Source organism: Sorex fumeus, unplaced genomic scaffold, assembly GCF_029834395.1.
Source record: "Sorex fumeus unplaced genomic scaffold, SorFum_2.1 ptg000012l, whole genome shotgun sequence".
Classification (NCBI taxonomy): domain Eukaryota; kingdom Metazoa; phylum Chordata; class Mammalia; order Eulipotyphla; family Soricidae; genus Sorex; species Sorex fumeus.
Window position 1 is genome coordinate 907,546 of NW_026606069.1, and position 24,872 is coordinate 932,417.

Here is a 24,872-nt window from a genome sequence, read left to right on the forward strand (position 1 = left end):
CCAAGCAGTGCCCTGGCAGCTGAAAACCTCCAGAACCCAACCAACGCCAAGTTGAAGGCCACTCTCCACACATTCGTATGACCTCTGCCAAGAGAAGATGAGCCTCACTCAAGACGGGATGAATCTCACTGGAGAGCAGACCAGCAGGCAAACCCAGGTACACAGGAACCCGTCACTGAGATCCCCAAGCCCTGTAATCTCCAAGCCATGTAATCTCATCAACAGCCAAGACCCAGACTCTATAAACTAAAGCTCCTGAAAGAGAACAACACAGAATTTCCTGCACATTATACTCTATCCATAACAAGCAATACAAAAGAAATCATCTAGCATTGTCTTTTAGGCAGGTTTGAGAGTGGTGAGACTGGTGTCAACATATGGAATGTAACCCAAGTAGAGAGAAGGTATGCAGTAAATTGTCTTCCACATAGGCAGAAGAAAGTATGGAATGGGGGTGGTCTGGGAAAATACTAAGGATTTTGGTGGTGGAAAATGTGTACTAGTGAAAGCATGAATTTGTACTGGTGAAGGGATGGGTCTTTGATGATTGTTTGACTGAAGCTCAAACATGAAAGCTTTGTAACTGTATCTCACGGTAAATAAAAAAAAGGGGGGGTGGGGGAAATAATAATAAAATAATAAAATTAACATTCTGAATAAAAAAAGAAAACGCAATGTGGAATTCATGCCCAATTCAATCAGCTTACTCAATGCCTAAATAAATAGCATTGTTCATCGATTTGCTCAAGCAGGTACCAGTAACATCTCACAACAAATTGTGTTACTTGCTATTACTGTTTTTGGCATACCGAATAGTCACTGGGAGCTTGCCAGGCTTTGCACTGTGGGCGAGATAATCTCAGTAGGTTTCTGGGCTCTCCAAGAGGGGCGGAAGAATTGAACTCGGGTAGGTTATGTTGGCTGCGTGGAATGCAATCGCCCTATGCACTATGCTATTGCTCCAGTCCCAAATTTTAAAAAATAAATCCTGTCCTCCCGTTGTTCATCTGTTTGCTCAATCGGGCCCAGTAATGTCTCCATTGTGAGACTTCTTATTTCTGTTTTTGGAATATTGAATTTTCTCAGTATCTTGCCAGGCTCTCCGAGAGGGGCGGAGGAATCGAACCCAGCTCGGCCGGGCTAGTTGCGAGCAAGGCAAAGGCCCTATCACTGCGCTATCACTCCAGCCTTAAAATTATAAAAAAAATATATTTTTAAAATGACATTATAAGTGTCCACAGCTCTCTTATTGAGGCACCATTTACTTAACTTTCTATCAGCACATGCGAAAGTCGTTGCAATCATCCTTGAATTTTCTTATTCGAAAATTTCACCCAGTCCACCAAGAGCCAACCCTGTGCTCAGTACCATGAACCTGTTCCTCCTGTAGTCACATTCAGGCCTTTGCCTTCTGCTCTCTCATCTTCTCCTCAGAGCTCCTTTAGGAATGCATCAGTGCCTGGGGAAAAGCTTTGTCCTAAGAACACTGGAAAGCTCTTATCTGGTAGATAATACTTAAAGGATAGTTTTTTTTTCTTTTTGGGTCACACCTGGTGATGCACAGGAGTTACTCCTGGCTCATGTACTCAGGAATTACTCCTAGCGGTGCTGGACCGTATGGGATGGAGGGAATCAAACCTGGGTCGGCCGTGTGCAAGGCAAACATCCTTCCTGCTGTACTATCACTCCACCCTCTATACACATTGCTTTAATGTAGTAATACTGCTATTTATTCAGCCACTGACTAAGCTAATTGAAGCAGGCATGAACTCTCCATTACTTTTTGTTTTTCCTTTTAATTTTGTTAACTGAATATCCATGAGATAGACCATTACAAAGCTGTTAATAATTGGGGTTTGGATTTCGGTCATATAATGATCCAGCACCCATTCCTCCACCAGAGTACATTTCCCACCACCAATGTCCTCAGTTTCCCTCCCACCATCCCCAATACCCCACACTCCACCCCCATTCTCTGTCGATGGGTTAAAGGGTATTTTTAATTACATTGCCAAACTTAAATTGAAAGCCATATGCCAAGATAAATCTAAATAATATTAGCTTGGAGGTTTCTTATACAATTACTTAAGCTAAGCTTCAGTATCACACATTTGAGTTGAAATGTGAGCATGAATCACTTAATCACTTCATGACTTGACATTCCATTACCCATCAATTTGTTCATGCGGGCACCTGTAATGTCTCCATTTATCCCTGTCAATTGCTAGTGTAGCCCAATGCTGTCTGCTCATTCTAGGACGATGAGCAGCCTCAAACCGTTCTGTCAAGGTCTTTCAAAGAAGTCTGACCATCTCATAGGTGGATGGCCACGCGAACTTTTGATATCCCATAGAATCCAGTCAGTAATGTCTCTAGTCAGCGGCTGTCGCCAAATCACATTATATGTCTAGCCGATCTAATTTTCGATGCCTTGGCAAACAAGAGAGCATCTCTGATTCTTGACTGTTGATATAGGTCCGATCTGGATTCTTTCTCTCATTCGGGTGAAATATGATACCTCAAGCATAGCTCTTTTGATTCCTCTTTGGGAGACTCAAATAGCATTCTCATCCTGTTTTCATGGAACCCAGGTCTCTGAGATATATGTTAATGCAGGAAGAACAGTGGAATTGAAGAGATGGGCCCAAAGCCGGAGGTTTTTCATCCTCTTAGTTATTTCTTCGATGCTCTGATAGGCGTTCCAAGATGCTCTCTTCCTCCTGCGCAACTCTGGTGCCAGGTCATTCGTCATGTTGACTTCTTGACCTAGGTACCTGTAACTGTTGCATTCGGAAATGTTCATCCCGTTGAGAGTGAATGGAACATCAGGAATGAGACTGTTTCTCATAAACATTGTCTTCGTGAGATTTAACTGTATTCCAACCTTTCCACACTCACTGTCGAAATAACCAGCATTTGTACTGCTTGGCTGATGTTTGGTGTTACTAAAATGATGTCATCAGCGAAGCGGAGGCGGTGTAGTTGCTGACTGTCTATCTTCAATCCCATTCCTTCCCATTACAGTTGTCACCTGACATTCTTGAGGGTGGCACTGAAGAGTTTTGGTGAAATGGTATCACCCTGCCAAACCCCTCTCTTGAGTCAATGATCACCTTCATGTAGAATGGTGAGATCCTGGTAGTGAATCCACAACACAGCGCACAGAGGATCCTGATGTATTGAGTTTGAATGCCCTGTTTGGCTAGGGCTTCGATGATACTTCAGTCAACAGAATCAAAGCCTTCTTTAAATCAATGAACATTAGATAGAGCTGCATCTTGAAATTCTGAGAAACCTCAATGAACTTGGTTATCATGTGGATATGGACGATTATGCTGAATCCTTTTTGGAACACGAATTGATTGCACGGTTGTCCTTAATCTAGTGTTCTTCCAATCCTATTCAGGATGACTTGAGTGAATAACTTGTAGACAACAGACAACATGCAGATAGGGCAGTAGGTTGCCTTGTACGCAGCCAGCCCAGCCAAGCTGTGTTCGATTCCTCTGCCGCTCTCTGAGACCCTGGCAAGCTACCTAGAGTATCTCACCTGCACAGGAAAACCTGGTAAGCTACCCATGACGTATTCAATATACCAAACACAGTAACAACAAGTCTCACGATGGAGATGTTACTGGGCCCACTCGAGCAAATCAATGAACAGCGGAAGGACAGTACTACAGTGATACAGTGCACAGACACTTCAAAGAACTAAGTGAATGCTTATGGGAGGCCCAGATTCAATCTCAGCACTGCACAGTTCTCTGGGGGCTGTGTCATGTGACAATGAACACAGCCAGATAGAGCCTAAAAAATAACAAAGGTGTAAAGAGGACATTTACTTGCATGAAATCTCCTCCAGTAGTAAAAACAGATGCCTTTGACTGTTGTTCACATTTCAATTCAAATGTATGACACTGAAACTTATTTTATATAATTGTATGAGAAGTCCCGATTCAGCAGAATCGATCATATCCACAAGTGACCAAACTCATTGATATTTCAAGAGACTTCAAGATGCCGCTCTGTCTAACGTTCATCAATTTAAAGAAGACCATTGATTCTACTGAGACAGACGCAGTCATCGAAGCCCTAGCCAAACAGGGCATTCAAATTCAGTACAACCGAATCCTACTTGAGCTGTATTAATGATTCACCACCAGGATCTCACCGTTCTACAAGGAAGTGATCATCGAGGTTAAGAGAGGTGTTTGGGAGGGTGATACCATTTTACCGAAACTCTTCAGTCCCACCCTCAAGAACGTCATGCGACACTGGAATGGGAAGAAATTGGAGTGAAGATAAATTTTCGGCAACTACAACACCTCTGCTTCACTGATGACATCATTCTAATAACACCAAACATTAGCCAAACAGCACAAATGCTGACCGACTTCAGCCGTGAGTGTGGAAAGGTCAGACTGCAGTGAATCTCACCAAAACAATGTGAAAAATGAACTAGTCCTGATGTTCCATTTGCTCTCAATGGAACAAACATCTCCGAATGTAGCAGCTATGTGTACCTGGCTCGAGAACTCAACATGAGGAATGACTTGGTGCCAATATTGCGCAGGAGGAAGAGAGCCGTGTGGAACACCTTCCAGAGCGTCAAAGAAGTTGTTAAGAAGATAAAGAACCTCCAGCTCCGGGCACATCTTTTCGAATCCACCATTCTTCTTGTACTAACTTATGCCTCAGAGACCTGGACCCTACAAAAACAGGATGAGAAAGCTATTTGTGTCTCCCAAGGAGGAGTCGAAAGAACTATGCTTGGAATATCACATTTCACTCAAGTGAGAGAAGGAATCCAGAGTTCCAAACTCCATCTATGATCAAGAATCAGGGATGCTTTCTCCTTTGCCAAGGCGTCGAAATTCAGATGACCTGGACATGTAATTTTATTTAGAGACGACCAGTGGACTAGAGCCATTACTGACTGAATTCCACGGGATGGCAAAAGGATGCATGGCCCCCCACCTAAGAGATGGTCATACTTCTTCATCAAAACCCTGAACCAACTGGTTTGAGGTTCTTCGTGTTCCTGGAGCAAGCAGATGTCGTTGGGCTACACTAGCACTCGACAGTAATGAATGGAGACATTACTGGTGCGCTCTCTTGAGCAATCGAAGATTAACAGGATGACAAGTGATACAAATGATAAGAAGTCCTGAAGCTAAGGATTCAGAATTATCTTCGCATTTGGCCTTAAGTTTTGCAATGGGATTAAAGTATCCTTTAAATGTTACCACCCAGATAACAGTGTTAACCTGTGACTCAGTTTCTCGAAAGACCAACTAGGAGTTGACTCTGATGCAACTATAAGAGTATCTTTATTGATTAGCTCGAGCTAGGCCTAACCTGGGCTATGGCCTCCATCCGGCTCACTGACACAGTAGCTTACTCTGAATGAGCTGCCCCAAGCAACAAAGGTTGCTATACATTACAGTGGTATAGCGGGCGCATTCCATTGGCAATGGTCTAGGGGACTTTCTATTACTTGGTAACTTCTGATTGGGTGAAGGCTGCGTTTACTTGTGTGGAGGCGAGGTTACATGACGACATGGTGGGTCTGATTAGATTAGATGTTCTGGCTGGCATCATGTTCAATTAGTTCTTCTGCTGACCTTGCCACTGTATTTCAGGGAAAGTGCAACGCAAGTTTAGGGAACCAAAACTTAGGCTTAGTCGGGCCAAGTTCTTCACCGAGCCGGTTCTTCATGGCGCTGCCTCAGCCTTTCTATCTTTCAACAGCTTTCCAGTGTTCATCAGAACAAAGCTTTTCCACTCAGACTGAGGCAGCCCCAAAGGAGATCTGAGGATAAGGAGCAGACAGAGGCACAGGCCAGGGCATGGTCACAGCAGGAAAAGGTTCATGGTACTGAGCACAGGGTTTGCTCTTGTTGACTGGGTAAAATTCTGGAATGAGAAAATTCAAAGATAGTTCCGAAGATTTTCCTGTGTGAAGATAGGCAATTAGGTAAATGAACAATGTAGCAATCAGTGAGCTGGGGAGAGTAATGAATGCCATTTAAAATTTCTTTATTTGATTGATTGTTTAAGCTCTTTATTAGGAGGCCAAGATTTACAAATTATTTATAGTCGAGTTTCTGGCATATGCTGTTCCAGTAGCAATCCGACCACCAGAAATTTTGAATTTAGTCGGGAGATAATTCATACATGTTAGAGGGAAAATGTTCTCAATGACCTCACTTGTAGCACAGCAAGTTTGAAAAGAACAAATAGTGGATGCAGCTACACTGCCTGGGGAGAGAGAGCAGCACAGTCCGGTTCTTTGTGTATTCTGTTTGTTTTGTTCTGCAGACATACCCTGCAGTGCTCAGGGGTCTACTCCTGACTCTGGAACTAAGGCAGGGATCACATGGCAAACACCTTCTGCCGCTACCAAGTCTCTGATCCAACAGCGCTTTATTTCTACTTCATAGAGCATTTCTATTTTTCTCTGAAAGAATAGAACTGGGGAGCACGCTGACAGTAAAGGAAGGGTTTACTTCATACAATAAGTAGATTGTAAAATGAATCCAGGTTTCCTGCATGTGTAGTTCTACATATTCTGACTAGTGTGGGGAAATCAATCTCCCCTTTAAAAATCCTTTCAAAGGCCAGCCTCGCCTTTCCTCCCATCAGTCATTCCTGGGTGGGTCTCTCCAGCCCCACGCTGTGATGTATATAAACACGGTGCTGAGTGCAGGGCACACAATGTGCTGGTGCCAGCGTGAATCTGCATCCTGCAAGGGGAGTAGCTCAGCACTGCGCCACCCAGAGTCAGGAGCAAGTTGAGTAGCAATTAATCTGGGAATTTACTATTATTAAAGGGTGAGGGGAAGGGATAAGGGGACATTAACTCCCACAACTTCCTTGGTCCTATCCTTGTGCAGGGTGTAGAGGGCAACCTTTTGACTCTCTGGTAATATGTTCTTTATACTAAATCTCAGAATTGAGTTCCCTTTTATCTGGTTTGAATGGACTCATTTCTTTATTGAGAGAGAGTAGTTGTCGGTGGAAAAATATCACTTGAAAAGGGGGAAGGAAAGCATGAAGTGTTAGTGGCTGATATGATCGCCGGAGACTACTTAGGGAGGCCCTTGAGTCCAGGGTGCTGCTCATCAGAAAGGGCATCCCCGAGAAAGCTGATTGAAGTCAGGACAGAGGTCTGAGTGTGATATACATATATATATATATATATATATATATTTTTTTTTTTTTTGCTAGTCTCGATCTTGTGAGGAAAAAAAAAAACACCTGAGTCCTGCCCATCCCACACCCAAGGATGGAGGAGGTGTTGGCAGCCCTGGCCAAAATGCAGCCAGACCACATCTGTCCCGATTGCCTGGACTACCTCAATGACGCAATGAAGCAATATTATTTGAAAAAGGAACCCTAATGCATGAGGCTCGAGCAGTTCGTTTGGTCTTAGGAGAGTACACTTGGAGAAGCCCTTGAGTCTAGAAGTGTTCTGGTCATCAGAGAGACCCATCCCTTAGAAAGCCATGTTGAGGGTCTGGAGCGATGGCACAGCGGGTAGGGTGTTTGTCTTGCACGCAGCCAACATGGCTGACACAGGTTCGATTCCCACCATCCCATGTGGTCCCCCGAGCACTGCCAGGAGTAATTCCTGAGTACATGAGCAAGGAGTAACCCCTGAGCATCGCCGGGTGTGACCCAAAAAGCAAAAAAAAAAAAAAAAAAAAAGCCATATTGAGTTCAGGAGAATGACTGAGTGTGTAACTGTTTTCCTGGCAGGAGAGAGCCTGAGGGTTTCAACTTTCTGATGGAAATCTCCCCTGACCTGCCCTTCCCACACCCAAGGATGGAGGAGGTGTCAGCAGCCCTGGCCAAAATGCAGCCAGATCTCATCTGTCCTGTCTGTCTGGACTATATCAATGACCCCGTCACCATGGACTGCAGCCACAACTTCTGTGACTCCTGCATCCGCATGTCATGGAAGGACCTGCAGGAAAAATTCCTTTGTCCCATGTGCCGGTAATCCCGCCAGGAGAAGGGTGTCAGTGCCAACGCCCAGCTGGGCAGGCTGGTGGTCCTGGCCAAGTTCCTGCACAGATCCGGGAGCAGCAAGGTGGCGCCAGCAGAGGAGAGCAGGTGTGAGGAGCACAGGCAGAAAGTGAGCCTCTTCTGTGAGGATGACCAGGAGCTGGTGTGTCACCTGTGCGCCCAGGGCCCTGCCCACCAGAGCCACCACATCAGGTCTGTGGGCAAGGCAGAGGCTCATCACAGACAGAAGCTCGGCGGCTGTATCGAGTCCCTGAAGAAGCAGCTGGTAGAGCTGCAGAAGCGAGAAGTGGCCCAAGACAGAAACCTCCTGCAGCTGAGAGTGGACGTGCAAAAGCACAGGACTCAGCTGACCTCCGAATTTGAGCAACTCACCCAGTTTGTGGAGCGTGAGCACGAGGACGTGCTCTGCAGGCTGGCAAAAGAGGACAAACGCCTGCAGCAGCAGTTCAGGGCCAACCTGGAGGCCTATTTCACCACATCTGGGCGCTGAAAGACCTCAGACAGGAGTTGGCGGAGCAGAGCAGAGCTTGATGTTCGAGAAGATGGTGCTGAGGGGGGTGAGGGGCCTGCAGCACCGCTAGGCGGGCCTGAAGGCCCAGGCCCTGCAGTCCCTTCACTTCAGGCCGGTAGCCTACAGCCTCCCTCCTCTGTGTTCCGCGCTCAGACAGCATCATCCGGAGATTCCAGGAGAGCATCAGCCTGGACCCCGACACGGCCCACCCCAGCCTGTGCATTTGCCAGGACCTCCAGTGGGTGACCTGCGTGAGGGAGAGGCCCAAAGGGGATGGGGAACCCGGGTCCTGGGATGACTACGCCCCACTGGTGGTCATGGGCTGGGAGGGCTTCGCCTCTGGTCGCCACTACTGGTGCAGGTGGGGGCCAAGCCCGAGTGGGCCGTGGGTGTGTGCCGCGTTGCCCCTTCTGCCCAGACCTCACGGCCCCTAGCAGCTCCCAAGAGATGCTGGACGCTGCAGCTGCAGGACTGCGACTACCTGGCCATGAGCGCGGGGGCCGTGCCTCTGGCTCTCAGGGACCAGCCCACGGCCATCCGTGTTTACCTGGACTGAGAGCTGGGCCAGCTTTCCTTCTACAATGCCACCGACAGGTCTCACCTGCATTTGGTCACTGAGCCCTTTGCTCAAGAGCTCAAGCTATACTTCTGCGTGGGGCCTGACTGTGCCCCTCTCTCTGTGGGCGCTGGCGGGACTGAGGAGGGATGAGCACACCCTGGGCTTCTCTGCTGCCTCATGTGGACAGCTCCTGGTCTTGTAAATTTGGAATTCTTTGCATCAGGTGTCGATGCTTAAGGTTGGTGGGGAAGAACTGTTCCCATTTTGTAACTCTTTGTAATATAATACCAATACTTTTATATCTTTATGTCCATTTCTATTAAAATTAAAATTTACTGGTGAAGAAGTTATACTTCCTTTCTTTAAAAAGTTATTTTCAAAGACATTGCAAAATTTTCACGTCCAGTTTTACTAGGTGCTTTTCTCTAGCCCTGGGACATTTTGCTTGGTCCTTGGCAGAGTTTGCATATTCTCAGAGAATATCTGTATTTAGCCAGTTTTCCTTATTTTGTAAGACTTCAGCAGTGACCTCTGAGCATGGAGCAAGGATTATCCACTTAGCTCAGATTGATGAGGTCCAAATAATAAAAGAATCAATTATAAAAACAAAAAAAGATCTGAATTTCTTATGAATATATTGCTACATTTACAAACAGAATTATGAATCTGATGTCACACATTTATGCAGTTCCCCAACTCAGAAATGATTTATTTGAGCCTCGTCAGATAGATATCTTTTTCTCCTTTCTGGCAAGAGAGAGCCCAAGCAGCTCTGCCTTGTGAGGAAAAACACCCCAGTCCTACCTTTCCCACACCTGAGAATAGAAGTGTTGGCAACCTGGCCAAAATGCAGGCAGAGCTTATCTGTCCCGTCTGTCTGGACTACCTCAATGACCCCGTCACCATGGACTGCGGCTACAACTTCTGTGACTCCTGCATCCACATGTCATGGAAGGACCTGCAGGACAAATTCCCTTGTCCTGTGTGCCAGTAATCCTGCCAGGAGATGGGCACCAGTGCCAACGCCCAACTGGGCAGGCTGGTGGACCTGACCAAGTTCCTGCATAGCTCCAAAATGCTCAGATTGTTTTCCCTCCCACCCTAAAGTGCTCAGTCTTTGCACCTCAGAGCCTCAGAGATGTTCCACAGTCCTGCTTTGGGCAGCATTAGAGACTGTGACTAAGTAGTTTTTTTTTTAATCATTCTGGGTCACACCTGGCGATGCACATGGGTTACTCCTGTACTCAGGAATTACTCCTTGCAGTGCTCACGGGACCAATTCGAATGCTGGATTCGAACCCGAGTTGGACGCATGAGAGGCAAAAGCCCTACCCACTGTGCTATCGCTCTAGCCCCTAAGTAATCTTCTTTAGTAGAGGAAAACCTCATCAATGGTTGCCCCCACATGATTATTTGCCTGTATTTTATCCACAATACACCTGCAATTAATCATCCTTCACTCCACCTTCCTAGAAGGAGTTTTCACTTGTGAATCCTTTGTCAGCCGGAAGAGAAACTCAATTTGGGTCATGTTAGGTACTGACTGATTCATCTACAGAAAGAAGTTGAGAAAGGACTGGAGGATCTGGTTCGTTCTATTCCTCTGACAGCATGTAGCACAGCCTCAAGGATTGCATTCATCTGGATCATGGACGGAGGCAAATTTCATGGTATAATATGAGTAAGGGCTGGAGCAATAGCACAGCAGTAGGGCATTTGCCTTACAAGTGGCCCACCCCATTCGATTCCACTGCCCCTCTCAGAGAGCCTGGCAAGTTACCGAGAGTATCCCGCCTGCACGGCTGAGCCTGGCAAGCTCCCTGCCACGTATTAGATATGCCAAAACAATAATAACAAGTCTCTCAATGGAGACATTACAGGTGGCTGCACGAGCAAATCTAGGAACAATGGGAAGACAGTGCTTCAGTGCCACAATATGAGTAAAGGTCATTTGTAATAACACCTGGTGGTGGTAAAATGGTACTCCTGGCTTGGGACTCAGAACTCTCTATTGATGATCTCTGTTCATCATACTCAGGGGGAGACTACACAGTGCCATGGATCGAAACTGAGTGTTCTTTATGCAAAGCCTGCACCTCGTGATGTGAAACTCTGTGAAACCTCTCATTCTTCCGGATGAACATACTGATATAAAATTGCTTTTATTTGTGGGTCAAGTTCTATTCCTCTTCCAATCTCTGCCATCCGTCATAGTATATTCACCGTGGATTTGCTCTATGTTCACGTTTTTTAAGGTGAATATTGGTTAGAAGTTTATCAGCTTCAAGTAATCTAAAATTATCTGCTTTTCTAATTGTTTTGTTTGGAATTAGGGTGGTGAGGTTCTCCGTGTTGTTCAAAATTCCATGTCGCCAGGTAAGTTGTATGATTACGTTTTTAAGACTCCTAATTTGAGACAGTTGGGGAGCTAATACTGGGTTAAGGCATTTGCCTCACATAAGGGCAGCCCAGTTTTGCTATCTGACACGTCCGTCAATTACACATCAGCACAGAGGTAGGAACCATCCCTGTGCCCTGCCAGGCAGAGTGGCCAACACAATGCAGTCTCACCCCCTACACACGTAAATGCCAATTTAACATCAACACATGAAGAACATTTCTTTCAGTTTGTTTCTTCATCGTTATATTTATCTTATTTTAGTGGTTTGTATATTTTTAGATATCTTTGGCTTTATAGCCACAGCAGGTGATGCTCAGGGCTGACTTTTGGCTCTACCCTCAGAAATTACTCCTGACAGTGCACTAGGGACCAGATAGGATGCTAGGAATTGAACCTGGTACAGGGTGAGCAAAACAAACACCCTACCAGCTATACTATGGGTCCATTCATTTTCATGTATTTTTTTAAAAAGAACAACGGTAGATATTGGTAATGAATTCATTATTTCTTTATTCAGTCAAGAAGAGACTGAAGAAATAACTGTCACTAGTCCTAAATGATCAAATATTAAAGGGCAGACCCACTTTTTGGCCACAAGAAGTCAGGGCAGATAAGACTTTAATTGACACCAGCACAGGCCCATAGGATCCTGGCCCTTTGGAAAGATGTTCCAGTTGGACTTAAGGTGTGAGAAGCTCATAAAGGTAGATCATCAAAAGTTTCAAGCTCTTCTTCTTGACAAGGCCACAGCAATGCATTGACTTTTAGGTAGGTATAAAGCTCCGTCTGGGGGAAGCTTAGGATAAATCTTATGAAACTCCTCTGCCCCTCTATCTCCAAACTCAGATTTCACTCCTAGCTCTTCTCCGGACAAGCCCATGTTCTGTCTTGAATGAGTTATTCTTTTATTACATTCTTCATAATCTCTATATAAAGAATTTAACTTAAAAAAAGGATGATGATTTGGGGAGTATGATATGAATATAAAGTCTGGAGTCCAAGGTCACAAAGTTCTGCTTTGCCTGGTTCTCTGGAGCTTCACTCATGCGTGAGGCTTGGCCCGAGTGGTCAAGAAAGCAGCCTGGAGCATGGAGGCGGCTGGGTAGTGAAGAATATGCCATCAGTACTCATCAATACATTGGCTTGGCTCTTCACACACTACAAGTCTGAATGCAGGGTTCATCCCAATAGAAAACCAGCAGAACCATTCTATTGTACAAGAAGGGAGACATCCACAACATTGGCAACTATCACCTGATCTGCCTGTTGTCCGTTATCTACAAGCTGTTGACTCGAGTTATCCTGAATAGGACTGGCAGAACACTAGATGAAGGATAACCATGGGAGCTTGCGGAGTTCTGAAAAGGATTCAGCATGATCAACCATATCCACATGGTAACCAAGCTCATTGAAGTTTCTCAGGAGTTCAGGATGCCACTATGTCTAACGTTCATCAATTTAAAGAAGGCCTTTGATTCTGTTGAGACTGAAGTGGTCACTGAAGCCCTAGTCAAACAGGGCATTCAAACTCAATACATCAGGATCCTCCGTGAGCTATATTACGGATACACCACCAGGCTCTCACCATTCTACAAGGAAGTGATCATCAACGTCAAGAGAGGAATTCAGCAGGGTGATACCATTTCACCAAAACTCTTCAATGCCATCCTCGAGAATGTAATACGGCAACTGGAATGGGAAGGAATGTAAGTAAAGATAGACGGTTGGCAACTACAACTCCTCTGCTTCACTGTTGACATCATTCTTTGACTTTTTTTTTTTTTTGCTTTTTGGGTCACAGCTCGTGGTGCTCAGGGACTACTCCTGACTCTGCACCCAGGAGTTTCTCCTGGTGATGCTCAGGGGACCATATGGGATGCCGGGAATTGAACCAGGTCGGCCGGGTGCAAGGCAAATGCACTTGCTGCTGTGATATCACAATAGCCCTAGACATTGTACTAATAAAACCAAACATTAGCCAAGTAGTACAAATGCTGGCTGATTTCGACCATGAGTATGGAAAGGTGGGAATGCAGCTGGGTCTCACAAAGACAATTTTTATGAGAGATGGACGACCTCCTGACATTCCATTCACTCTCAATGAATGAACATCTCTGAATGCAGCATTAATGTATACCTAGATCTAGAACTCAACATGAAAAAAAAACCTGTCACCTGAGTTGTGCAGGAGGAGGAATGCCACTTGAAACGCCTTCAAGAGCATCAAAGCATCTAAGCTAAGAGAATAAAGAACCTCCAGCTCTGGGCACATCTCTTTGACTCCACCTTTCTTCCTGCACTACATACTACTCAGAGACCTGAGTCCTACGAAAATAGGATCAGAACGCTATCAGTGTCTCCCAAAGAGGAATCCAAAGAGCTATGCTTGGAGTATCAAGATTCACTCAAGTGAGAGAAGGAATCCGTAGTTCCGACCTCAATTGATGATCGGGAATCGGGGATGCTGTCTCATTTGCCAAGGCATCAAAAATCAGATGAGCTGGACACGTAATGCAATTTGGAGACAACAACTGGTCTAGAGCCATTACTGACTAGATTCCACGGGATGTCAAAAGATCGCGTGGTCGCTCACCTATGAGATGGTCAGACTTCTTCGTCAAGACCCTGACTGAACGGTTTGAGGCTCTTCATGTTTCTGGAGCAAGAGATGTCACTGAGAAAATCGATGAGTAATGGGATATCAAGTGAACAAGTGATGAAATCTAAAGTAGTTTGGGGGTTATACCCACTATTGTTCACAGCTTATTTTTGAATTCTGTACTTAGGGATCCCTATTGGCAATGCATGGTAAAATACTGGGGTGACAGGAACTGAATATGGATTCTCATGCATAACCAGCCTTAATGGTTATAGTAACATTCTGACCTCCCAAAGCAGGTGTGAAATCTTTTGATAACCATGAAGGAATTTCCACAAGGTGGGTGGGACTATTCAGATTCCAACCAGAAAAGACCTCAGATTCCTCCAGTAGAGAGAGTGCATACAGGGTTAGCCCTGAGCTGAGCTGAGAGAACACATAAAGGTACAGGTTATAAGGGAGGGATTCTCCCAAAATAAAGTGAAGCAGCCAGGGCATAGTAAGGCAGGAAAGATATTTGCCTTGCACCAACCCCGTATAGTTGTTCCCTCAAGCCCACCATGAGAGATACCTTAGGGCAGAGCCAGAAGTACACCTTAAGCACAGCTGAGTATCACCCCAAAAGAAAAACCAAAAACGAAAAACAAAACCAAAAAAATGAAGTTCCAGAGCCAGGGCTGTGGACATGTGTGATCTTCTTTGCACTTTTAGGGCTTTCCCTGACTTCTTGTATCTTTGTTGAATGTTTGATTGGGAACAAACTGAAATCCGGAAGTCTTTACTAGGAAGCATCAATTTCTCATTAGGAAAGTGTGAGTGATTGTACAAATCTCACTACCTTCACAAAACAACCATATCCGGGATGTGTGGGGCCTGTGAAATTTTTTTTGTCTAGTATGGAAATTATATTTTGACTGACAAGTCAACCTCATCAAGTAATTACTTCCTAAATCTTTCCTTGAATAATCCTTGAATTTTCTCATTCCAAAACTTCACCCAGTGCATCCTGTGCATGCCCCTGGCCTGTGCGCTCTGCCCTGTAACCACCTCCTCAGAACTCCTGAGGGCCACATCAGTGCGTGGGGAAAAGTTTTATTCTGTTGGACACAAGAGAACTCTTCTCTGGTAGATAATACTTAAAGGGTATTTTGAATTTCATTGTCAAATTTAATTTAAATTCATAGCACTGTAGCCCTTTTGTCCCAGTGTTCATAGACTTTCTCAAGCAGGCACCAGTAACATCTCCATTGTGAGACTTGTTACTGTTTTTGGCATATTGAATATACCATGGGGAGCTTGCCCAGCCCTGCCGTGTGGGCAAGATACTCTCAGAAGCTTGCTGGACTCTCCAAGAGGGACAAAGGAATAGAACCCAGGTCAGCCACTTGCAACACAAAATGACCTACCTGCTGTGCTATTGCTCCAGGCGAATTTAAACTCATATGCCAAGATCAATCTGAATAATACTAGCTTCCAGGCTGCTTATACCATTACTTAAACTAAGCTTCATTGTCACACATTTGGGATATCCCTGGTTAAAACACTTGATCCCCATAAGACACATTAAGAAGCTCAACCCATAACTTTATTCTTAATTTCAGTAAAATGGTAGAGGGAATAGCATAAAAAACTGGAATAATTCCTGAGAATGAGGCGATATCTTCAAATTCTGTACAAAATAACAAAGTAGAAAATGTTTAGGAGTTTTGGAAGCAGAGATGACTATGGGCAAATAATGATAAGCTGGAAACACATGAGGTAAAAATACACAGTAGGTCGCCAAAAAAGAAAAGTTGCCCAAAACAAGTATTTTAGGTATTCTAGTGAATAGTGGCTGGCATGCGGTGATTATTCTAGCATTACTAGGAACTTGCTTGTCTACAGAGATTCACTTGATACGAAAGGCTCTCCTGTCAGTTTTCCCAGGCAAAGATGAAACGAGGAAAAAAAAAATCAAAGAAGTCTTTTAGCAGTTGTGTGAGAAGCTTTATTTACATTGAACCTTCAATAGCAGGGGGAAGAAACATACCACAGACCACATTATCCTCCAGTATGCTCACATCATTAGTCTATAACCATATGCATTATAAGAGATTTTGATAAAGGTCCAATAGCAAAATAGGGTATCACTTTTTCTGAGAGTGTACCAGTGAGCCTATGCAAACATGACCTGTTAGTCATATTAAAATTAGAAAGTTCTCCCATTTCATAATTCAGAAAAACACCAATTCTCGTTCTCACATATTGTTCTGGCCTTTCAATGTGCATATTATCAGGGAAAGACAAGGTGATATCTGATTGCCATAAGTCACTTTGAGAGAAGGGAAGTGTCCATATATGATAGCGGAAGGATGCTTTACACAGTCCGAGGGAACATTCGCCTATGCCTCTCACTTGTACCTGCCAAAAATGCCTGCCTCCGTCAAAGGACTCACAGCACTGCACAGCTAGGAAAGGAACAATGTTGTCAACATGGTGGTGGTCCAGCAGGTGAGGGTGACTTGATCCAATGTGGACACTACTTCTATCTTTGGAGATGGTCAGACTTGGATGGGCGGTATCAGAATCCAGTGTCAAATTCTCCTGGAATTTGCTCATTATTTTGTGCAGACCAACACAATTGAGAGGAAGAGTGTAGCTCTCATTCTTGAATTCATATGAGGAGACTGTAGGGAAGGGTGGGTTTTCATACCTACTCTGAAGGTTCTCAACACTTGCTAGAAAATCCTGGTCAGCCTGCAAACACTTCTCTGTTATGTCACGTAAGAGAATTTTCACCGTGTCCATACTGCTTAAACTTTGGCTCTTATTTTGTGCTATCTGTTCTTCCATCTCTCTCTCTCTCTATTGAGCAAGCTGGCATGAATTGATAATTGCTCTTCTCTCAAGGGAAGTTTGAACTGCTCAAATTCAGTGTGTAGTTCTTCTTTCCAAGACTCTATCTTCCACCTCCCTCCCACACTCTGTGCAATTTGATTTTCACACTCATTCTTAGCATCGCTCATCTTTGTCTTCAGAAGTTCTATGAATCCTTTGAGCTTCTTCCTTTGACTCTCTGCAGCTCGGTCAGTGGGGATCAGGTGGTGACCCTGGTGGTGAGTGGAGATTCGACACTGAGGACACAACAGCTGCTGGTCCTCCTCACAGAACAGGTCCAGGGCCTCATTGTGCTTCTCACACAGGGGTTCCTCTGCCTGCCATTTCCTTTTGCTCTTTCCAGTGTGGAGCTGCTTAAGGACTTCTGTGACGTGATGCAATTGGTTGTTCCTCTTGAAGTTCCTGTCAGGGCAGTGGTGGAGGCAGACGGGACACGGGAAGACCTCCTGGAGGTCAACCCAGCACTGGTGGATGCAGGAGTCACAGAAGTTGTGCCCACACTCAAGGGTCACTGGGTCTCTCGGGTAATTCAGACAGTGAGGGCAGCTGACCTCTGCTGGGATCTCAGCCAGGGAAGCTGAAAATGCCATTGGTCAGGAATAGGGCTACCTGAAGAAGTTCCTTTGAGAATTTTCTGGTTCTCCACCCACTCTAAGGTCAGAAGCAACGTTGGTTTGATAATTTCACCACACACTGTCAAAAGAAAAAAGATACATATAGTACAAGTGGTACATAGGTCAATGCAAAGTATAAATTGTCTGAAACAAATATATATTTTAGCATATATATATATATATTTATATAGCACTTGTTCCCATTGTTCATCGATTTGCTCCAGCGGGCCCAGTAACGTCTCCATTGTGAGACTTGTTGTTACTGTGTTATCAAATAGATCACGGGTAGCTTGCCAGGCTTTGCTGTGCAGGCAAAATACTCTCAGTAGCTTGCCGGGTTCTCTGAAAGGGGTGGAGGAATCGAACCCAGCTCAGCTAGGCAGCAGATTGCAAGGCAAATCACCTACCACTGTGCTATCACTCCAGCCTATATGTATATATAGACAGCACATAAAATGATAACCAAATGCATCTTAGCATCTTATTTGATTTTACTTTTAATAAAATCATGCTATTATGAATTAAAGATTAGAACAGAGTGAGAGCATAGCGGGTAGGGCGTTTGCCTTGCACTCAGCCAACATGGCCAACCCGAGTTTGATTCCTCTGCCCCTCTCCGAGAGCTCGGCAAGATACCGAGAGTATCTCGCCCGCACGGCAGAGCCTGGCAAGCTACCCATGACGTATTCGATATGCCAAACAACAAATTCTCACGATGGAGATGTTACTGGGCCCGCTTGAGACAATCGATGAACAACGGAAGGACAGTGACAGTAACAGTGACAGTGACTGTGAATATTGTGGAGGATTTTCACCGAAGGTCACCTATAGTGTGGAATTTGCTTCATATTAGAGAAGAGATTAAATGGCACAATGTTGTATGGCTAGATTGATTAGGTTTAGAATATGACTTTTTGTCCTCTTATCATTTGAATATGGTTTCTTATGTAAAAGTGTAAACTGGTAACCAATCTGCTCATACCTCACTGTTGAGAGACTCCCAGGAGGAACTGAGAGTGGCCTCATGAGCAATAAGGTGACAAAGCAAAGCCACCGCATCACTCCCTTGGTTAGTCCTGCGTCTCACTTTTGGTTGTTCTACCCATAGAGGTGGGCGGAGAAGCCTCAGTGAGTGCTTACTGCTAGGTATGATAAGTGTTTTCGGAAGAGACAAGAAGGAGGAAAGAAGAGAGAGAGAGAGAGAGAGAGAGAGAGTAGACCTAGTTAAAATAGAGAATCAGAGAGCAAAATGAGGGTTGTTAATTCACCATCCCTCATCTTCTCATATATGACTAACATGCACACATTCTGTCCCTAGTGCAACTATCAGAAATCTGGACAGATACTCAATGTGGTCAGAACCAGAATTTTAGTCATGAAAAATCTAGTAATTATTTAGTAATGAATAACTCCCTGATTGACTAAACCTTGATAATCAAGAAGGAGAGAAGTACCCGTTGTGAATAAACATCAGAATGACAGAAGCTGGGAAAAAATATGAGTGTTTGAACAAGATAAATTCCAAGATAAAATTTTTTTTAAAAAAAACCTCAAACATGTTAAAAGAAGAAAATACCAGAGATGGTTTGGCATGAAGAGAAATATCCCTATAATAAGGGTCTCAAAGAAAAGAGAATAGGGTGTTACATTTTGGAGGGAGAATTGAAGCTAAGAACATCTCCAAGGCAAGGCTTGAATCATACACTCAGATGCTGAAAGCTGTTTGTTTGTTTGTTTGTTTTGTTTTGGGGCCACACCCAGTGGTGCTCAGGGATTAGTCCTGGTTCTGCACTCAGGAACTACTTCTCCAGGGCTCAGGGACCGAGGAATAGGATATTGGGGATCGAATACAGGTCAGCTGAATGTAAGGAAAATGATACTCCCACTGTACGTTCACTGTGGAAGCATTAAAAGTTCCAAATAGAATAATTCCAAGGAGAAAAACTTCAAAACACATCATATAGAAGAGTGAAAGCTAAATCATACCTAAGAGTATAGAAGCAGGGCAAAAAATACGTACGAGGGAGCTCTCTTAAAGATCACAATTGGGCTGGGAGAGAGTAAGGTGAGTAAGGAACTAACCTTGAATGTGTCTGATGCGGGTTTTATCCTCAGAAGCCCATTGGTCACCGGAACCCAGCTGAGAGTAATCCCTGAACGCAGAGGCAGGAGTAAACCCTGAACACAGATAGATGCTCAAACATCAGTTTAAAACCTTAGCATAGATCGATGCCAGAGAACAATTTAAAAAAAAAGAAAAAATGAACTTTTTGGTAATTCCTATACCTGTGTTACTAGGGATATTTTTACTATATAATTTTCTTCTTCTTTTTTTGTTGTTGTTGGTAATTTTGGAACCACACCAGACCCAGTGTCAGTGCTCAGTGCTTGTTCCTGGCTCCCAATGTGTTGCTCAGGATTGCTGCTAAGGGTGCTCAAAGCTTTAAGTGTTGCTGAGTAAAATTAACCCTTATGTTCCCCTGCTGGGCAGGCACTCCAGCATTTCAGGCAATTTCTCTAGTTTGACTTACAAGGAGTGGCTCCAACTCTCCTCGACAAAGACTGCTTTTATGGTCTGAATCTTTGTCCACTGGAGGCCCCTGGGCCTGGCCTGTTCTCCCCCAGGAGTGTTATTTCAGTTTGCAGCAGGAACCCTCGGAACACACTTTTTTTTTTCCCCCTTATTTTATTTTATTTTTTTAAAGTTGTAGATTTACAATTCTTTGTGCTTTGGTTTCAATTATACAATGATCAGACACCCATCCCTCCACCAGTGCCCATTTTCCACCACCATGGATAATATCCCTCCCACCCCCATCCCCCCATCCCCCCTGTCTCTGTGGCAGGGCAATCCCCTGTGTTCTCTCTCTCCTTTTGGGTGTTGTGGTCTGCAAAAGAGGCATTGAGTGGCAAACATGTTCAGTCCATAGTCTACTTTCGACATGCATCTCCCCTCCTGGGAGGATCCTCCAAACATCCTTTATTTGGTGCTCCCTTCTCTATCTGAACAGCCCTTTCCTCTAGGATACCCGGCTGGCCTCTAAGTTATGGAGTAATCCTCCTGGTGCTGATCTCAGCTATTCTTGGGTATTAATCTCATACTTTGTTACTTTATATCCCCCAGATGAATGCAATCTTTCTATGTCTATCCCTCTCTTTCTGACTCATTTCGCTTAGCATGATACTTTCCATATTGTACCACTTGTATGTAAATTTCATGACTTCATCTTTTCTAAGAGCTACATAGTACTCCATTGTGTAGATGTACCAAAGTTTCTTTAACCAGTCATCTGTTCTTGGGCATTCAGGTTTCTTCCAGTTTCTGGCTATTGTAAAGAGTGCTGCAATGAAGATAGACCACATGCTGAGCCACAAAACATGCCTCCATAAAATTAAGAAGGTAGAGATTGTATCAACAATCTTCTCAGACCATAATGCGCTGAAATTAGAAGTAAATCACACACAAAAACAGAAAACTAAATCAAACACCTGGAAATTAAACAGTGCACTATTGAACAACGAGTGGATTAGACAGGAAATCAAAGAGGAAATCAAAAGATTCCTAGAAACGAATGAAAATGAGAACACGAGTTACCAAAACTTATGGGACACAGCAAAGGCTGTGTTAAGAGGAAAGTTTATAGCTCTACAAGCATTCCTCAGGAAGGAGGAGCGAGCACACATAAGTAACCTAACCTCACAGCTTAAGAGCTTGGAGAAGGACCAAAAAAAGGAGCACAACCCGAACAGGAGAAAGGAAATAATAAAACTCAGAGCAGAGATCAACGAGATGGAAACCCAAAAAACAATCCGAAAGATCAATGAAACCAAGAGCTGGTTCTTCGAGAAAATTAACAAGATCGATAAGCCTCTAGCAAAACTCACAAAGAAAGGGAGAGAGAAAACCCTAATAAACCGAATCAGAAATGAAAAGGGGGTTATTACAACAGAAACCACAGAAATTCAGAGGATCCTCAGGGAGTACTTTGAGAAGCTTTATGCCACGGAACATCAAAACCTCGAGGAAATGGATAAATTCCTAGACTCCTACAGACTCCCAAGGCTGAACCAAGAAGACCTGGAATACCTGAACAGACCTATCACCATCAAGGAAATTGAAATGGTAATAAAAAGTCTCCCCAAGCACAAAAGTCCTGGCCCGGATGGATTCACTAGTGAATTCTTCCAAATCTTTAAAGAGGACTTACTCCCAATGCTCTTTAAGCTTTTCCACGAAATTGAAATATCAAAAACACTTCCAAACAGTTTCTACAAAGCAAATATCACACTGATACCAAAAGCAGACAGAGATACCACAAAGAAAGAGAATTACAGGTTGTAACACACTTTTGACCCTCACCTTCTGTTCTCTGCAGGCGCTCAGATTGATGACAACATTCCCCGCCGCACCACCCAGCGTATCGTGGCTCCCCCTGGTGGACATGCCAACATCACCAGTCTGGGCTAAAGTTCCCTGCAGTCCACCGGGGACGTGGGACAGGACAGCTGAGGACATTCTGAGACTTCCTTCCTTCCTACCTTTCTTCCTTCCTTCCTTTTTTTTTTTAAGAGCCTGTGATAGTTACTGTGGGGCAGCCAGTTCATGGGACTCCCTCTGGGACCCTTCCTTCCATCTTTCACCCAGAGTCACTGATTTTGCTCACCCCCTTCCCTCCATCCTGCAAATATCACACACGAGTCTGTCCACCAACCCCAATCACGGAACCGCATCAAACATTCAGACATATAGACCAAGCAAATCACAAGGGTGTTTCTCTCTGCCCTCTGTTGTACTTAATTAATCATCTTCCTTCTCATGGGGGGGTTGGGGAAGATAAAGGGAATTGCCCAGAGCTGCCTTTTTCTTTTTAAAAATTTTTAGAAAAGTTTTGTTCATGAGGGTGGGAGGGCTAGGCGGGGTGGGAAGGGGGAGGGTTTTTTTTTAATACTAAAATTGGGAAGCCTAATTCAATACTAATACAAGGGTTTGAACTGGACATCCTAATGATGCAATCATATAACCATCAGGCTGATTCAGGATGACGGCAGATTTCCGATCCTCCTGAGAGGCTTTAAAATGTCCACATGTCATTCCGTAGTCTTTCTTCTAGGTCAACTGTAGATAAAGGGCAGATTTTCATTTTGGCCTAGATTTTGCTGCAGATTAAGTCTATGGAGGACTCGCTTCTCCTCTTTTCTGTTCTCTCTCTCTCTCTCTCTCTCTCTCTCTCTCTCTCATCGAGAATACTTTCAGAGCTGTCTCTTTTCACTGTGTTTCCGCTAGCCTGTGTCTCTGAGATGCTGTTTTCTTCTCCTTTCCTCATTTTCTTTGCAAATGACCAGTTCCATCAATTGAATGTGGTCCTGAAAACCTACCTAGCAGGATGTGAGCTTTGTCATGGCAACCATATAGTAATACTCTGTCCCTATCCACCCAAGACTGATGCAGCCTTTGTTAGGAGGCTTGGATCTGATGCCACGTTTCTTGAGGGGAACGGATCCTAGTTACCTACCACACTAACCTATGTGGGACCAAGAATGGAACCATATGGAGAAGTTTAAGTTATACTACAGGATGTCAGGACTTTCTCCCTGTACATTGGTAGTGCCTACAGAGCGAATTTAACCTGTAACTTGTGCTGCTGAACCCAGTGAATCAACCAGTCTCAAATCACCCACCAGCCCAGAATGTTGAGTAAGTGGGAGTCCAGCCTGGAAGCCTATTGTTTTGTGTAAAGAGTCTTTGGAATTTCAGGGCATCCTGTGTCTTCCCTTTGGAGGTGGGAGGTGCAGACCACCTCAACATTTTTCTTCTCCAACTGTTTATTAAAAAAACAAAACAAAACCTATTGCAGTGGCTGGAGAGATAGCACAGCGGGTAGGGCGTTTGCCTTGCACGCGGCCAACCTGGGTTCGATTCCCAGCATTCCATATGGTCCCTCGAGCACTGCCAGGAGTAATTCCTGAGCACATGAGCCAGGGGTAACCCCTGTGCATCGCTGGGTGTGGCCCAAAAAGGAAAAAAAAGGAAAAAATCTAATGCAATATAGATAGCCCTTCTAAACTCAGAAAATCATTGGGAAATTTGACCTAAATCCATTTCACAGAGCAGGAGGAAAAATCTGTATTCTGAGTGGGACATCATTTCAGCACTGCAGTCGGGAGGACGTAATTCATATTAGCCGTGTGGTTCTCTTCAAGGCCACAACTGAGCTTGGCTCTGCTTCCCTTTCCTGTCTCTTCCGTGACCCTTTTCCATGAGCTGCCTCTGGGCCCGTCTCCACATCTGCTGATCTGTGTCGTGTTTCCTTCCAAACATGTTTACAGGTTCTCCTAAGCTCTCTCCTCATGTTATGTTGGCAGGCTTTTATAAAACCAAATCTGCTTTTGTAAAGCATAACACAAAAATGTAGGTCATTCCATCATCACTGAACTTGTCTCTCCACATTTTTGCCTTTGGGGTTGTAGTTAGGGTGTATTTTTTGTTGTTGTTGTTTATTTGTTATTTTAAAAGTAAATTGCACTTTTAAAGAATAATTGGTTAACTTAATATATCTGCTTTTTTTTTCTCACCTGCACTTAGAGGAAATTTGAACAAGTCGGAAAAAATTTTTTGTTTCAATTCTAAGAAACACTTGCAGCTCTTTAGTATTCACTTGAGTCTTCCTGCAGCTCATGGTGATTTTTGGTTCTTTTCAATGTTTCCTTAAAGCAACATAAAACCTGAAGATTTCCTCAGGCTTCGTCAGCATGTTTACCTGTTGGCTTCCTTTGTGTGTCTGTTAAATGAATGTCATATGTAAATGCTAAAATAAATGGACAGTGTCTCAGAACTGAATAACTGCAGTGACTTGATGCTCTAAAACAGTGTAGGATAATAATAGGTGGTTTTTTTTTTTCATTTTCATTTCATCATCCTGTTAATCGTCGATTGCCTCGAGCAGGCCCCAGTAACGTCTCTTTCATCCTAGCCCTGAGATTATATTCACGGCTCTTTAGGAGAATGAGACCCATCATTGTTACTGGTATTTGGCATATTTGGTAGGCCACGGGGAGTTTGCCAGACTCTGCCCTGTGGGCAGGCTACATTCGATAGCCTGCAAGTTTGTCCAAAGTAGGAATGAGATAATAAGATGTCATAAAGAAAAGTTCTGATAAGATGTCACGCGGCTGCGCGGTTCCGGGATCTGGATTTTATAGTCTCTGAGTCTTGGCCGCTGATGGGATTACACGGCGCCAGGGGGCCAGGTGGTGGGTGTGACCCCCGCCTACTGGAATTT